At 44.0% G+C, this 17449-nt stretch overlaps 9 non-coding genes and 1 pseudogene across 9 annotated transcripts; all 10 read right to left on the bottom strand.

Annotated features, from left to right (window-relative positions):
• Positions 1–3241: 3241 nt before the first annotated feature.
• On the bottom strand, positions 3242–3360 carry LOC125730362 (5S ribosomal RNA). The gene has a single exon (XR_007390707.1). It is a non-coding gene; the product is annotated as a 5S ribosomal RNA (ribosomal RNA).
• Positions 3361–4437: 1077 nt separating this feature from the next.
• Positions 4438–4556, bottom strand: LOC125732395 (5S ribosomal RNA). The gene has a single exon (XR_007391776.1). It is a non-coding gene; the product is annotated as a 5S ribosomal RNA (ribosomal RNA).
• A 1074-nt stretch (positions 4557–5630) lies between these two features.
• Positions 5631–5749, bottom strand: LOC125732061 (5S ribosomal RNA; annotated as a pseudogene).
• Positions 5750–6825: 1076 nt separating this feature from the next.
• Positions 6826–6944, bottom strand: LOC125737160 (5S ribosomal RNA). Its single transcript, XR_007396426.1, has one exon. It is a non-coding gene; the product is annotated as a 5S ribosomal RNA (ribosomal RNA).
• Positions 6945–8023: 1079 nt separating this feature from the next.
• LOC125732947 (5S ribosomal RNA) lies at positions 8024–8142 on the bottom strand. Its single transcript, XR_007392309.1, has one exon. It is a non-coding gene; the product is annotated as a 5S ribosomal RNA (ribosomal RNA).
• A 1077-nt stretch (positions 8143–9219) lies between these two features.
• On the bottom strand, positions 9220–9338 carry LOC125733398 (5S ribosomal RNA). Its single transcript, XR_007392744.1, has one exon. It is a non-coding gene; the product is annotated as a 5S ribosomal RNA (ribosomal RNA).
• Positions 9339–10415: 1077 nt separating this feature from the next.
• Positions 10416–10534, bottom strand: LOC125734036 (5S ribosomal RNA). Its single transcript, XR_007393364.1, has one exon. It is a non-coding gene; the product is annotated as a 5S ribosomal RNA (ribosomal RNA).
• A 1081-nt stretch (positions 10535–11615) lies between these two features.
• Positions 11616–11734, bottom strand: LOC125733755 (5S ribosomal RNA). The gene has a single exon (XR_007393092.1). It is a non-coding gene; the product is annotated as a 5S ribosomal RNA (ribosomal RNA).
• Positions 11735–12818: 1084 nt separating this feature from the next.
• Positions 12819–12937, bottom strand: LOC125732489 (5S ribosomal RNA). Its single transcript, XR_007391868.1, has one exon. It is a non-coding gene; the product is annotated as a 5S ribosomal RNA (ribosomal RNA).
• Positions 12938–14017: 1080 nt separating this feature from the next.
• LOC125735065 (5S ribosomal RNA) lies at positions 14018–14136 on the bottom strand. The gene has a single exon (XR_007394364.1). It is a non-coding gene; the product is annotated as a 5S ribosomal RNA (ribosomal RNA).
• Between the last annotated feature and the right edge of the window lie 3313 nt (positions 14137–17449).

Here is a 17449-nt window from a genome sequence, read left to right as displayed (position 1 = left end):
TACCACAATTATTCCATTCTTTCCGCATCCGCACACTTCCTTCTTTTTAACTCCTTTTCACTACCGCACAGGTTAATCGCCGCACGTCCCCCGCCGGCAAACATTACTCCTTTGCCTACTGCATGCAGGCTTCTCTTAACGACCCTCTGTTATCAACTCCGCTAACAGCCACAAAATCTCCACCGCACGAAGCCCACTGGTAGCTGCTGAATCACATGCTTCCCCAAAACGTCGCGCTGTCAGAACACTGGGAGCTACACACACCAACAAGTCCATACTGCAGGCTGCAGCCAGAACAATTTTCTACATTCAAACATCGACGGCCTCTTCTCTCTAAAAATTCACCAGACCGCTTCTACCACCAGCAAAGAAGTTTCCATCCTTAATTCCTCTGTGATTCCCACTATCCTAAACATTAAGCTGGCATTGAAGGGTGTGAATTACCCCGGCCAATCTGTTCTTTTAAATACAGCTTTTAGCAAGTTTTGAAAGGAGAAGAGCAGAACTTGCTATGCCAATAATATCGAGTCTTCTGTGGCGAAGTGGTTTTTGCATAGAAAACAAAGCGGTCAGTTGAAGAGGAATAATATCAGTACTTTGTTTAACACTAGAATTCCTGGAAAAATGAGGCTCTCCTCACAAGGAGCCCCCCCTCTTACTCCCCTCACAAGCTGCCCGCCCCCTCTCCAGCACCATTAACACCTTTTGTTTTGCAAATGAATCACAGTCACTCAGCTGAAGTCATCCCCCAGCCTGAAGTCACTTCTTCAACTCAGGTCTGCACTAAAGAGTTTATCTAGTGATGTATTGTAAGGATTCACATGCTTTGATACATAATAATTTGAAATACAGTGGAACCCCCAAATCTACTACGGTAACCGTGGTGTCAATTACACAAATATATTTTGATATAGCAAATACATATATTTTGATGTATGTTCTGTGTCTACAACTATATGTGTAAATGTATGATGAAATAACATGTCATACATGTGCACGCATGTGCATTTCTGATGTAAACACTTCATGTGCCACATGGGGAAAAGTTGCATCATTGATTCATGAGTACAAGCTGCAGGAATATTGACAAAGAATGTGTAAATTTCAAGTATCAGATGGTATAAAGATAAAGAGCATGTGTGTGTATGATAGAGAGAGAGAGTCCGTGTCATTCAAGTGGAAGATACACATTTATTATACAAAATAAGCACATACACTAAAGATACAAAACCTTTTCTATCCACTAACAGTCATCACACACCCAATGACACTCCTTCCTACACTTGCGACAGGTGTACCTGTCACACTGCACACATCTCTCTGTACTGTGGTTCCTATTACCAGGGGCGCCGCTAGCAATTTTGGGCCCTATGACAAAATATGAGGTTGGGCCCCCCTACCACACCCATTCAGATCTCTGGGGGCCCCTAAAGGGCGTGGGCCCTTAGAATTGTCCCAACTTTCCCCCCCTTAGCGGCGCCCCTGCCTATTACAGTGACGGAGCACCTGACACTGAGTCCTCTTTCCAGTGGAAAGCTGAGGAACAGAAGCTTGTCTAAGCTGTGTCTTCATTTCTTTTTCAATCTCTTTTTCTTGCATAAATCGACGCCGAAGTTTCTTTTTCCCAAACAGAGCCATCTTTAGCCTTCATGCAAAGCGCAGCTGCAGTGTCCTGAGTTCTTACTTAGTGATTCATTTATAATGCATATATCGCGCTAATGTTATGCCATGGTTCTTTTACCGATATATGTAAATCAATTTATCTTTTAGCTCTAACTTTTACAACTGAATAAGGTTACACAGATTGTCGCAGACATCAACTGTATGTATTTATTATATCAAAAATAACCGATTGAATGTGATACGGAAACACACACGCACGCGAAAGTCTTTTTTTTATTATGCCGTAATTATATATCTGGACCACAATCTGTTTATGAATAATTAGCACTTTTGTGTGCTCATAATTGCCCATCCTGTTTCATACGTACATCACGAAGTGTTTGTGTTCACTGTGGCATTTCATAATCCCACACACAAATGCACACACGTCGGGAGTAATTTACAGTCTTTTGTGCGCTGATAACTGCGCAATGTTTCCCATGTAACATGTGAATTGTTTCCGTGTGAAGTTCACCATGGCATCTCATAATCCCACACACAAATGCACACACGTCGGGAGTAATTTACAGTCTTTTGTGCGCTGATAACTGCGCAATGTTTCCCATGTAACATGTGAATTGTTTCCGTGTGAAGTTCACCGTGGCATCTCATAATCCTACGCACAAATGCACACACGTCCGCAGTAATTTACAGTCTTTTGTGCGCTCATAACTGCGCGATCTTTTTCGCAAGTAGCAACGTCAGTGTTTACATTCAAAGCGCATTGTGCTCTCTCATAACAAATGGACATAGTAATCAGCAGTCTTTTGTGTGCATGCACTTCTTACGGGGATTACGGTCTTTGCACATTGCAAGTTGCAGGTTTTTCTTCATTACCTATAAAAATGCTTTGTCTGTCGGTACATTTATAATGCAAATATCATGCAAGGGTAATTTGGATGACATACATTAATTAATTTGTCATTTAGCCCTGATCGAACTTTAAAACTGAAAATCAGATTACCGATTGCTACAGGCAGTAAGCAAATGCATGTATTTATTCCATCAAATACTTTCTTGAAACTGAAATTACCGAATCAAGAGAAATGGTGTTTCAAATTATGATATATTAACGCATGTATTTTACGATTCCTCAGACCACACTGTTAGAAAACGTTTCTGTGCAGACCCGAAGCTGAAACCGTGAAACTCCGCTTTCATTTGCAAAACAATAGGTGTTGATTGGCGCTGATGAGGGGGCGGGCAGCTTGTGTGGGGAGTGAGGGGGGGGCTCCACCCGAGGTGCGTCCGAAAAATTTCGTTGATTTCAGGGATCGTAGTGTTAAAACTGTGTGTAAAAAGCTGTCTCTTTATCATTAACAATAAGTTGTAAAACGTGAATGGGGAGTGACAGTCTTCAAGTTTGTGAGAAGATCGCGCCCTGGTGGAATAAAGGCACGAACAGCTTACAGCACCTAGAATTACCAGGAAGTATTTAGAGTAAAACGGTTTCTAAAAGCTGCCTTTATGAATGAGAAAAAATATATATATATATATAAAATAGTAAAATGGAAGGGGAGTGATAGATTTAAATTAATCGTGAAGTGGAGCGCCCCCTGTATAAAGTAAAAGTGAGAAAAGCTTACAGCACCTGGTATTCCCAGGAGGTCTCCCATCCAACTACTAACCAAAACCTACCCTGCTTGGCTTCCGAGATCAGACGAGATCAGGCGTGTTCAGGGTGGTATGGCCGTAAGCGAGAGATGCTACCAAAAACAGCCCTTTTGCATTACACGCCTCTATACATGCCAGTTGGTCCCATTGGATCCTACTAATGTTCTTTTTTTTTTTTTATCTGACTCACACTGCAGCCCCACCATCCAATCGGCAGCGCCGGACCCACACCAAACATTCACCAAACTACTCAGCCGGCAGCCTACCACAATTATTCCATTCTTTCTGCATCCGCACACTTCCTTCTTTTTAACTCCTTTTCACTACCGCACAGGTTAATCGCCGCACGTCCCCCGCCGGCAAACATTACTCCTTTGCCTACTGCATGCAGGCTTCTCTTAACGACCCTCTGTTATCAACTCCGCTAACAGCCACAAAATCTCCGCCGCACGAAGCCCACTGGTAGCTGCTGAATCACATGCTTCCCCAAAACGTCGCGCTGTCAGAACACTGGGAGCTACACACACCAACAAGTCCATACTGCAGGCTGCAGCCAGAACAATTTTCTACATTCAAACATCGACGGCCTCTTCTCTCTAAAAATTCACCAGACCGCTTCTACCACCAGCAAAGAAGTTTCCATCCCTAATTCCTCTGTGATTCCCACTAACCTAAACATTAAGCTGGCATTGAAGGGTGTGAATTACCCCGGCCAATCTGTTCTTTTAAATACAGCTTTTAGCAAGTTTTGAAAGGAGAAGAGCAGAACTTGCTATGCCAATAATATCGAGTCTTCTGTGGCGAAGTGGTTTTTGCATAGAAAACAAAGCGGTCAGTTGAAGAGGAATAATATCAGTACTTTGTTTAAAACTGTGTGTAAAAAGCTGTCTCTTTATCATTAACAATAAGTTGTAAAACGTGAATGGGGAGTGACAGTCTTCAAGTTTGTGAGAAGATCGCGCCCTGGTGGAATAAAGGCACGAACAGCTTACAGCACCTAGAATTACCAGGAAGTATTTAGAGTAAAACGGTTTCTAAAAGCTGCCTTTATGAATGAGAGAAAAAAAAAATATATATATAAAATAGTAAAATGGAAGGGGAGTGATAGATTTAAATTAATCGTGAAGTGGAGCGCCCCCTGTATAAAGTAAAAGTGAGAAAGGCTTACAGCACCTGGTATTCCCAGGAGGTCTCCCATCCAAGTACTAACCAGACCCTACCCTGCTTGGCTTCCGAGATCAGACGAGATCGGGCGTGTTCAGGGTGGTATGGCCGTAAGCGAGGGATGCTACCAAAAACAGCCCTTTTGCATTACACGCGTCTATACATGCCAGTTAGTCCCATTGGATCCTACTCCTGGTTTTTTTTTTTTTTTTTATCTGACTCACACTGCAGCCCCACCATCCAATCGGCAGCGCCGGACCCACACCAAACATTCACCAAACTACTCAGCCGGCAGCCTACCACAATTATTCCATTCTTTCCGCATCCGCACACTTCCTTCTCTTTAACTCCTTTTCACTACCGCACAGGTTAATCGCCGCACGTCCCCCGCCGGCAAACATTACTCCTTTGCCTACTGCATGCAGGCTTCTCTTAACGACCCTCTGTTATCAACTCCGCTAACAGCCACAAAATCTCCACCGCACGAAGCCCACTGGTAGCTGCTGAATCACATGCTTCCCCAAAACGTCGCGCTGTCAGAACACTGGGAGCTACACACACCAACAAGTCCATACTGCAGGCTGCAGCCAGAACAATTTTCTACATTCAAACATCGACGGCCTCTTCTCTCTAAAAATTCACCAGACCGCTTCTACCACCAGCAAAGAAGTTTCCATCCTTAATTCCTCTGTGATTCCCACTATCCTAAACATTAAGCTGGCATTGAAGGGTGTGAATTACCCCGGCCAATCTGTTCTTTTAAATACAGCTTTTAGCAAGTTTTGAAAGGAGAAGAGCAGAACTTGCTATGCCAATAATATCGAGTCTTCTGTGGCGAAGTGGTTTTTGCATAGAAAACAAAGCGGGGAGTTGAAGAGGAATTATATTAGTACTTTGTTTAAAACTGTGTGTAAAAAGCTGTCTCTTTATCATTAACAATAAGTTGTAAAACGTGAATGGGGAGTGACAGTCTTCAAGTTTGTGAGAAGATCGCGCCCTGGTGGAATAAAGGCACGAACAGCTTACAGCAGCTATAATTACCAGGCAGTATTTAGAGTAAAACGTGTGTAAAAGCTGCCTTTATGAATGAGAGAAAAAAGAAATATATAAAATAGTAAAATGGAAGGGGAGTGATAGATTTAAATTAATCGAGAAGTGGAGCGCCCCCTGTATAAAGTAAAAGTGAGAAAAGCTTACAGCACAGGGTAATCCCAGTAGGTCTCCCATCAAAGTACTAACCAGACCCTATCCTGCTTGGCTTCTGAGATCGGACGAGATCGGGCGTGTTCAGGGTGGTATGGCCGTGAGCGAGAAAAACTACCAAAAACAGCCCTTTTGCATTACACGCCTCTATACATGCTAGTTAGTCCCATTGGATCCTACTCCTGTTTTTTTTTTTTTTTTTAATCTGACTTACACTGCAGCCTCACCATCCAATCGGCAGTGCCGGAACCACACCAAACATTCACCAAACTACTCAGCCGGCAGCCTACCACAATTATTCCATTCTTTCCGCATCCGCACACTTCCTTCTCTTTAACTCCTTTTCACTACCGCACAGGTTAATCGCCGCACGTCCCCCGCCGGCAAACATTACTCCTTTGCCTACCGCATGCAGGCTTCTCTTAATGACCTTCTGTTATCAACTCCGCTAACAGCCACAAAATCTCCGCCGCACGAAGCCCACTGGTAGCTGCTGAATCACATGCTTCCCCAAAACGTCGCGCTGTCAGAACACTGGGAGCTACACACGCCAACAAGTCCATACTGCAGGCTACAGCCAGAACAATTTTCTACATTCAAAATCGACGGCCTCTTCTCTCTAAAAATTCACCAGACCGCTTCTACCACCAGCAAAGAAGTTTCCATCCCTAATTCCTCTGTGATTCCCACTAACCTAAACATTAAGCTGGCATTGAAGGGTGTGAATTACCCCGGCCAACCTGCTCTTTTAAATACAGCTTTTAGCAAGTTTTGAAAGGAGGAGAAGAGCAGATAATATGCCAATAATATCGAGTCTTCTGTGGCGAAGTGGTTTTTGCATAGAAAACAAAGTGGTGAGTTGAAGAGGAATTATATCAGTACTTTGTTTAAAACTGCGTGTAAAAAGCTGTCTCTTTATCATTAACAATAAGTTGTAAAACGTGAATGGGGAGTGACAGTCTTCAAGTTTGTGAGAAGATCACGCCCTGGTGGAATAAAGGTACGAACAGCTTACAGCAGCTAGAATTACCAGGCAGTATTTAGAGTAAAACGGTTTCTAAAAGCTGCCTTTATGAATGAGAGAAAAAAAATATATGTATAAAATAGTAAAATGGAAGGGGAGTGATAGATTTAAATTAATCGTGAAGTGGAGCGCCCTCTGTATAAAGTAAAAGTGAGAAAAGCTTACAGCACCTGGTATTCCCAGGTGGTCTCCCTTCCAAGTACTAACCAGACCTTACGCTGCTTAGCTTCCGAGATCGGACGAGATCGGGTGTGTTCAGGGTGGTACGGCCGTAAGCGAGAGACACTACCAAAAACAGCTATTTTGCATTACACGCGTCTATACATGCCAGTTAGTCCCATTGGATCCTACACCTGTTTTTTTTTTTTTTTAATCTGACTCACACTGCAGCACCACCATCCAATCGGCAGCGCCGGACCCACACCAAACATTCACCAAACTACTCAGCCGGCACCCTACCACAATTATTCCATTCTTTCCGCATCCGCACACTTCCTTCTCTTTAAGTCATTTTCACTACCGCACAGGTTAATCGCCGCACGTCCCCCGCCGGCAAACATTACTCCTTTGCCTACCGCATGCAGGCTTCTCTTAACGACCCTCTGCTATCAACTCCGCTAACAGCCACAAAATCTCCGCCGCACGAAGCCCTCTGGTAGCTGCTGAATCACATGCTTCCCCAAAACGTCGCGCTGTCAGAACACTGGGAGCTACACGCACCAACAAGTCCATACTGCAGGCTGCAGCCAGAACAATTTTCTACATTCAAACATCGACGGCCTCTTCTCTCTAAAAATTCACCAGACCGCTTCTACCACCAGCAAAGAAGTTTCCATCCCTAATTCCTCTGTGATTCCCACTAACATAAACATTAATCTGGCATTGAAGGGTGTGAATTACCCCGGCCAACCTGCTCTTTTAAATACAGCTTTTAGCAAGTTTTGAAAGGAGGAGAAGAGCAGATAATATGCCAATAATATCGAATATTCTGTGGTGAAGTGGTTTTTGCATAGAAAACAAAGCGGTGAGTTGAAGAGGAATAATATCAGTACTTTGTTTAAAACTGTGTGTAAAAAGCTGTCTCTTTATCATTAACAATAAGTTGTAAAACGTGAATGGGGAGTGACAGTCTTCAAGTTGGTGAGAAGATCGCGCCCTGGTGGAATAAAGGCACGAACAGCTTACAGCACCTAGAATTACCAGGAAGTATTTAGAGTAAAACGGTTTCTAAAAGCTGCCTTTATGAATGAGAGAAAAAAAAAATATATATATATAAAATAGTAAAATGGAAGGGGAGTGATAGATTTAAATTAATCGTGAAGTGGAGCGCCCCCTGTATAAAGTAAAAGTGAGAAAAGCTTACAGCACCTGCTATTCCCAGGTGGTCTCCCATCCAAGTACTAACCAGACCCTACCCTGCTTAGCTTCCGAGATCAGATGAGATCGGGCGTGTTCAGGGTGGTATGGCCGTAAGCGAGAGATGCTACCAAAAACAGCCCTTTTGCATTACACGCATCTATACATGCCAGTTAGTCCCATTGGATCCTACTCCTGGTTTTTTTTTTTTTTATCTGACTCACACTGCAGCCCCACCATCCAATCGGCAGCGCCGGACCCACACCAAACATTCACCAAACTACTCAGCCGGCAGCCTACCACAATTATTCCATTCTTCCCGCATCCGCACACTTCCTTCTTTTTAACTCCTTTTCACTACCGCACAGGTTAATCGCCGCACGTCCCCCGCCGGCAAACATTACTCCTTTGCCTACTGCATGTAGGCTTCTCTTAACGACCCTCTGTTATCAACTCCGCTAACAGCCACAAAATCTCCGCCGCACGAAGCCCACTGGTAGCTGCTGAATCACATGCTTCCCCAAAACGTCGCGCTGTCAGAACACTGGGAGCTACACACACCAACAAGTCCATACTGCAGGCTGCAGCCAGAACAATTTTCTACATTCAAACATCGACGGCCTCTTCTCTCTAAAAATTCACCAGACCGCTTCTACCACCAGCAAAGAAGTTTCCATCCCTAATTCCTCTGTGATTCCCACTAACCTAAACATTAAGCTGGCATTGAAGGGTGTGAATTACCCCGGCCAATCTGTTCTTTTAAATACAGCTTTTAGCAAGTTTTGAAAGGAGAAGAGCAGAACTTGCTATGCCAATAATATCGAGTCTTCTGTGGCGAAGTGGTTTTTGCATAGAAAACAAAGCGGTCAGTTGAAGAGGAATAATATCAGTACTTTGTTTAAAACTGTGTGTAAAAAGCTGTCTCTTTATCATTAACAATAAGTTGTAAAACGTGAATGGGGAGTGACAGTCTTCAAGTTGGTGAGAAGATCGCGCCCTGGTGGAATAAAGGCACGAACAGCTTACAGCACCTAGAATTACCAGGAAGTATTTAGAGTAAAACGGTTTCTAAAAGCTGCCTTTATGAATGAGAGAAAAAAAAAAATATATATATAAAATAGTAAAATGGAAGGGGAGTGATAGATTTAAATTAATCGTGAAGTGGAGCGCCCCTTGTATAAAGTAAAAGTGAGAAAGGCTTATAGCACCTGGTATTCCCAGGAGGTCTCCCATCCAAGTACTAACCAGACCCTACCCTGCTTAGCTTCCGAGATCAGACGAGATCGGGCGTGTTCAGGGTGGTATGGCCGTAAGCGAGAGATGCTACCAAAAACAGCCCTTTTGCATTAAACGCGTCTATACATGCCAGTTAGTCCCATTGGATCCTACTCTTGGTTTTTTTTTTTTTTATCTGACTCACACTGCAGCCCCACCATCCAATCGGCAGCGCCGGACCCACACCAAACATTCACTAAACTACTCAGCCGGCAGCCTACCACAATTATTCCATTCTTTCCGCATCCGCACACTTCCTTCTTTTTAACTCCTTTTCACTACCGCACAGGTTAATCGCCGCACGTCCCCCGCCGGCAAACATTACTCCTTTGCCTACTGCATTCAGGCTTCTCTTAACGACCCTCTGTTATCAACTCCGCTAACAGCCACAAAATCTCCGCCGCACGAAGCCCACTGGTAGCTGCTGAATCACATGCTTCCCCAAAACGTCGCGCTGTCAGAACACTGGGAGCTACACACACCAACAAGTCCATACTGCAGGCTGCAGCCAGAACAATTTTCTACATTCAAACATCGACGGCCTCTTCTCTCTAAAAATTCACCAGACCGCTTCTACCACCAGCAAAGAAGTTTCCATCCCTAATTCCTCTGTGATTCCCACTAACCTAAACATTAAGCTGGCATTGAAGGGTGTGAATTACCCGGCCAATCTGTTCTTTTAAATACAGCTTTTAGCAAGTTTTGAAAGGAGAAGAGCAGAGCTTGCTATGCCAATAATATCGAGTCTTCTGTGGCGAAGTGGTTTTTGCATAGAAAACAAAGCGGTCAGTTGAAGAGGAATAATATCAGTACTTTGTTTAAAACTGTGTGTAAAAAGCTGTCTCTTTATCATTAACAATAAGTTGTAAAACGTGAATGGGGAGTGACAGTCTTCAAGTTTGTGAGAAGATCGCGCCCTGGTGGAATAAAGGCACGAACAGCTTACAGCACCTAGAATTACCAGGAAGTATTTAGAGTAAAACGGTTTCTAAAAGCTGCCTTTATGAATGAGAGAAAAAAAAAATATATATATATAAAATAGTAAAATGGAAGGGGAGTGATAGATTTAAATTAATCGTGAAGTGGAGCGCCCCCTGTATAAAGTAAAAGTGAGAAAAGCTTACAGCACCTGGTATTCCCAGGTGGTCTCCCATCCAAGTACTAACCAGACCCTACCCTGCTTAGCTTCCAAGATCAGATGAGATCAGGCGTGTTCAGGGTGGTATGGCCGTAAGCGAGAGATGCTACCAAAAACAGCCCTTTTGCATTACACGCCTCTATACATGCCAGTTAGTCCCATTGGATCCTACTCCTGTTTTTTTTTTTTTTTTATCTGACTCACACTGCAGCCCCACCATCCAATCGGCAGCGCCGGACCCACACCAAACATTCACCAAACTACTCAGCCAGCAGCCTACCACAATTATTCCATTCTTTCCGCATCCGCACACTTCCTTCTTTTTAACTCCTTTTCACTACCGCACAGGTTAATCGCCGCACGTCCCCCGCCGGCAAACATTACTCCTTTGCCTACTGCATGCAGGCTTCTCTTAACGACCCTCTGTTATCAACTCCGCTAACAGCCACAAAATCTCCGCCGCACGAAGCCCACTGGTAGCTGCTGAATCACATGCTTCCCCAAAACGTCGCGCTGTCAGAACACTGGGAGCTACACACACCAACAAGTCCATACTGCAGGCTGCAGTCAGAACAATTTTCTACATTCAAACATCGACGGCCTCTTCTCTCTAAAAATTCACCAGACCGCTTCTACCACCAGCAAAGAAGTTTCCATCCCTAATTCCTCTGTGATTCCCACTAACCTAAACATTAAGCTGGCATTGAAGGGTGTGAATTACCCCGGCCAATCTGTTCTTTTAAATACAGCTTTTAGCAAGTTTTGAAAGGAGAAGAGCAGAACTTGCTATGCCAAAAATATCGAGTCTTCTGTGGCGAAGTGGTTTTTGCATATAAAACAAAGCGGTCAGTTGAAGAGGAATAATATCAGTACTTTGTTTAAAACTGTGTGTAAAAAGCTGTCTCTTTATCATTAACAATAAGTTGTAAAACGTGAATGGGGAGTGACAGTCTTCAAGTTTGTGAGAAGATCGCGCCCTGGTGGAATAAAGGCACGAACAGCTTACAGCACCTAGAATTACCAGGAAGTATTTAGAGTAAAACGGTTTCTAAAAGCTGCCTTTATGAATGAGAGAAAAAAAAAATATATATATATATATAATAGTAAAATGGAAGGGGAGTGATAGATTTAAATTAATCGTGAAGTGGAGCGCCCCCTGTATAAAGTAAAAGTGAGAAAGGCTTACAGCACCTGGTATTCCCAGGAGGTCTCCCATCCAAGTACTAACCAGACCCTACCCTGCTTGGCTTCCGAGATCAGACGAGATCAGGCGTGTTCAGGGTGGTATGGCCGTAAGCGAGAAATGCTACCCAAAACAGCCCCTTTGCATGACACGCGTCTCTACATGCCAGTTAGTCCCATTGGATCCTACTCCTGGTTTTTTTTTTTTTTTTATCTGACTCACACTGCAGCACCACCATCCAATCGGCAGCGCCGGACCCACACCAAACATTCACCAAACTACTCAGCCGGCAGCCTACCACAATTATTCCATTCTTTCCGCATCCGCACACTTCCTTCTCTTTAAGTCCTTTTCACTACCTCACAGGTTAATCGCCGCACGTCCCCCGCCGGCAAACATTACTCCTTTGCCTACCGCATGCAGGCTTCTCTTAACGACCCTCTGCTATCAACTCAGCTAACAGCCACAAAATCTCCGCCGCACGAAGCCCACTGGTAGCTGCTGAATCACATGCTTCCCCAAAACGTCGCGCTGTCAGAACACTGGGAGCTACACACACCAACAAGTCCATACTGCAGGCTGCAGCCAGAACAATTTTCTACATTCAAACATCGACGGCCTCTTCTCTCTAAAAATTCACCAGACCGCTTCTACCACCAGCAAAGAAGTTTCCATCCCTAATTCCTCTGTGATTCCCACTAACCTAAACATTAAGTTGGCATTGAAGGGTGTGAATTACCCCGGCCAACCTGCTCTTTTAAATACAGCTTTTAGCAAGTTTTGAAAGGAGGAGAAGAGCAGATAATATGCCAATAATATCGAGTCTTCTGTGGCGAAGTGGTTTTTGCATAGAAAACAAAGCGGTGAGTTGAAGAGGAATTATATCAGTACTTTGTTTAAAACTATGTGTAAAAAGCTGTCTCTTTATCATTAACAATAAGTTGTAAAATGTGAATGGGGAGTGACAGTCTTCAAGTTTGTGAGAAGATCGCGCCCTGGTGGAATAAAGGCACGAACAGCTTACAGCAGCTAGAATTACCAGGCAGTATTTAGAGTAAAACGGTGTGTAAAAGCTGCCTTTATGAATGAGAGAAAAAATATATAGTTATATATATATAAAATAGTAAAACGGAAGGGGAGTGATAGATTTAAATTAATCGTGAAGTGGAGTGCCCCCTGTATAAAGTAAAAGTGAGAAAAGCTTACAGCACCTGGTATTCCCAGGTGGTCTCCCATCCAAGTACTAACCAGACCCTACCCTGCTTAGCTTCCGAGATCAGACGAGATCGGGCGTGTTCAGGGTGGTATGGCCATAAGCGAAAGACGCGACCAAAAACAGCCCTTTTGCATTACACGCGTCTATACATGCCAGTTAGTCCCATTGGATCCTACTCCTGGTTTTTTTTTTTTTTTTTATCTGACTCACACTGCAGCACCACCATCCAATCGGCAGCGCCGGACCCACACCAAACATTCACCAAACTACTCAGCCGGCAGCCTACCACAATTATTCCATTCTTTCCGCATCCGCACACTTCCTTCTTTTTAACTCCTTTTCACTACCGCACAGGTTAATCGCCGCACGTCTCCCGCCGGCAAACATTACTCCTTTGCCTACTGTATGCAGGCTTCTCTTAACGACCATCTGTTATCAACTCCGCTAACAGCCACAAAATCTCCGCCGCACGAAGCCCACTGGTAGCTGCTGAATCACATGCTTCCCCAAAACGTCGCGCTGTCAGAACACTGGGAGCTACACACACCAACAAGTCCATACTGCAGGCTGCAGCCAGAACAATTTTCTACATTCAAACATCGACGGCCTCTTCTCTCTAAAAATTCACCAGACCGCTTCTACCACCAGCAAAGAAGTTTCCATCCCTAATTCCTCTGTGATTCCCACTAACCTAAACATTAAGCTGGCATTGAAGGGTGTGAATTACCCCGGCCAATCTGTTCTTTTAAATTCAGCTTTTAGCAAGTTTTGAAAGGAGAAGAGCAGAACTTGCTATGCCAATAATATCGAGTCTTCTGTGGCGAAGTGGTTTTTGCATAGAAAACAAAGCGGTCAGTTGAAGAGGAATAATATCAGTACTTTGTTTAAAACTGTGTGTAAAAAGCTGTCTCTTTATCATTAACAATAAGTTGTAAAACGTGAATGGGGAGTGACAGTCTTCAAGTTTGTGCGAAGATCGCGCCCTGGTGGAATAAAGGCACGAACAGCTTACAGCACCTAGAATTACCAGGAAGTATTTAGAGTAAAACGGTTTCTAAAAGCTGCCTTTATGAATGAGAGAAAAAAATATATATATATATAAAATAGTAAAATGGAATGGGAGTGATAGATTTAAATTAATCGTGAAGTGGAGCGCCCCCTGTATAAAGTAAAAGTGAGAAAAGCTTACAGCACCTGGTATTCCCAGGTGGTCTCCCATCCAAGTACTAACCAGACCCTACCCTGCTTAGCTTCCAAAATCAGACGAGATCGGGCGTGTTCAGGGTGGTATGGCCGTAAGCGAGAGATGCTACCAAAAACAGCCCTTTTGCATTACACGCGTCTATACATGCCAGATAGTCCCATTGGATCCTACTCCTGGTTTTTTTTTTTTATCTGACTCACACTGCAGCCCCACCATCCAATCGGCAGCGCCGGACCCACACCAAACATTCACCAAACTACTCAGCCAGCAGCCTACCACAATTATTCCATTCTTTCCGCATCCGCACACTTCCTTCTTTTTAACTCCTTTTCACTACCGCACAGGTTAATCGCCGCACGTCCCCCGCCGGCAAACATTACTCCTTTGCCTACTGCATGCAGGCTTCTCTTAACGACCCTCTGTTATCAACTCCGCTAACAGCCACAAAATCTCCGCCGCACGAAGCCCACTGGTAGCTGCTGAATCACATGCTTCCCCAAAACGTCGCGCTGTCAGAACACTGGGAGCTACACACACCAACAAGTCCATACTGCAGGCTGCAGCCAGAACAATTTTCTACATTCAAACATCGACGGCCTCTTCTCTCTAAAAATTCACCAGACCGCTTCTACCACCAGCAAAGAAGTTTCCATCCCTAATTCCTCTGTGATTCCCACTAACCTAAACATTAAGCTGGCATTGAAGGGTGTGAATTACCCCGGCCAATCTGTTCTTTTAAATACAGCTTTTAGCAAGTTTTGAAAGGAGAAGAGCAGAACTTGCTATGCCAATTGTTGACAGAAATGAATAATGTGCTCTCAAATTGTGAAGTGTATATATGTGAAAGAGTTTGTATTGATGACCGATGGGTGGCAGCTGTGAGCTAAGCCGATGTTGTAAAAGTGTTAATAAAGTTTTTTCTTCTTGACGGTAAAGAGACAGGAGTTTAACGTGTGTGTGTCAGTCCTCCATAAAAGATGTATACATTCGGTTTAGTATAGCATTTTACACGCCATAACTGCTGTAGCATGTATTTCTGCTAACAGGTTATGGGCCCAGAGCAAATGAAAAGGTTTTCAACGATTATTTTTCTCGCTAAGAAAACCGTGGCAACATACCGAGTGCGTTTTCGTTACGTGATATACTAGAACCATGAGCGGACGGGTAACCGAGTCAAGTAGTCGCTGGTCCCGACTAATCTTTAATGGAGATGAGCGTAATTATGAACTGTGGGAGACAAAATTTTTGGGCCATCTTCGGCTGCAAGGACTGAAGGATACCATTTTAAGAGGGCCCATCCACGACGAGGATGAGGAAGAGGACGATCAGAAAAATGCGGAGGCATATGCTGAATTAATCCAATTCCTGGATGATAAGAGTTTATCGTTGGTGATGCGAGAAGCAACAGACGATGGACGAAAAGCGTTACAAATACTGCGGGACTACTATGCAGGCAAAGGGAAGCCGCGTGTAATTAGTCTGTATACTGAACTAACTTCACTCCGAAAGTTAAGCAGCGAAAGTGTGATCGACTACATCATACGGGCAGAGTCGGCCATCACGGCACTGAGAAACGCTGGTGAAACACTGAGTGATGGACTATTAGTAGCAATGATTCTAAAGGGACTGCCTGAATCATTTAAACCATTCGCGATCCATATCACGCAAAGCGAAGTACCGATTCCTTTTGCTGAATTTAAAACCAGATTACGGAGTTATGAAGACAAAGAGAAAATGCGCGTTGCAACGTCTGACGACAACGTGATGAAAGCGCGGATACAGCCGAGTGCAAAACCTGCTTCGGTGAGTACGAGTGATCGGGGAACCGAGAGTACCGATATAGTGTGCTTCAGATGCGGTATAAAAGGACACATGGCAAAAGCATGTCGACGCAAACAGTGGTGCAGCCGGTGTAAAAACTCCACGCACCGCGACGCGAACTGCAGACGGAAACAGCGAAGCGACAATGCAAGACAAGTCTCAGAGGAGATGAGTAGCAAGGAATACGCATTCCGTATGAGCGAGGGAAACGCAGAGGTCCAACCGAGGCGCGACATAAAGCTGACTGGTCTGATGGTAGATACGGGGGCAACCTCACATATCATCACGGATATAACGAAGTTCAAGAAGTTTGACGATAGCTTCCACGCTGAGACACACTGTATAGAGCTGGCCGATGGCACAAGATGCAATGGGGTGGCAGAGCGCAGGGGTGATGCAGAGCTCAGCTTGATTGACAGCAAAGGACAACGCCAGACCACGACGTTGAGACAGGCGTTGTACATCCCCACATACCCACAGGACATCTTTTCTGTAAAAGCAGCCACAGCCAATGGAGCAACTATTATCTTCAAACAAGGGAAAGACATCCTTCAACATAGAGATGGTACAACATTCCTAATTAATGAACAGAACAGACTGTACTATTTACAAACACTGAATGATGAGTGTGTTGATCATTGTAAGAGTTGTCATGACCTGCAGACATGGCATGAGATTTTGGGGCACTGTAATTATGATGACATTCAGAAATTACAGGGAGTTGTTGATGGTATGACAATCAAAGGTACACCAGACAAACCAGTACTACCCTGTGAGGTGTGTATCCAGGGAAAATTTGCTCAGACGCGTAACAGGGAGCCAGATGTAAGGGCCAAAACAGCTCTTGAGTTAGTGCACACCGATTTGGCTGGTCCAATAGAGCCGGAGTCTAGAGATGGGTACAGATTTGCATTGTCATTCACTGATGATTACTCCAGTACGATTTTTGTATACTTTTTGAAAAATAAGAGTGACACAACGTCTGCAACAGAAAAATTTCTTGCAGATACTGCCCCATATGGGACAATTAAACGCATTAGGTCAGATAACGGTACAGAGTTCACAGGAAGGAATTACCAAACTCTACTCAGCAAAAATAGGATTAGACATGAGACCTCAGCTCCATACTCGCCTCATCAGAATGGAACTGCTGAGAGAAATTGGCGGACATTGTTTGATATGGCACGGTGCATGTTGATAGAGAGTGAATTGCCAAAAGATTTGTGGACCTATGCAGTACAGACGGCAGCTGTAATAAGAAACAGATGCTATAACAGACGCACAGGACAGACACCTTACTTAATACTAACAGGGAGGCGACCTGATCTCTCTAGGATGCAGAAGTTTGGGTCAGTGTGTTATGCCTATAAACAGGACAAAAGAAAGCTTGATCCAAAATGTGAGAAAGGAATCTTTGTTGGGTATGACAAAAATAGCCCAGCTTATATGGTTTACTATCCTCAAAATGGGAAGGTACAGAAACACAGATTGGTGAAATTCATGACCAAGACTAAAGTAGAGCGGGAAACACAGACGGACATTGATGACGATTTGGAAATGTTGAACGGCGTTAGTAAGACTAAACAAAA

This window comes from Brienomyrus brachyistius, chromosome 2 (genome assembly GCF_023856365.1).
Source record: "Brienomyrus brachyistius isolate T26 chromosome 2, BBRACH_0.4, whole genome shotgun sequence".
NCBI classification, from domain to species: domain Eukaryota; kingdom Metazoa; phylum Chordata; class Actinopteri; order Osteoglossiformes; family Mormyridae; genus Brienomyrus; species Brienomyrus brachyistius.
This window is presented reverse-complemented; position numbering and strand designations above follow the sequence as displayed.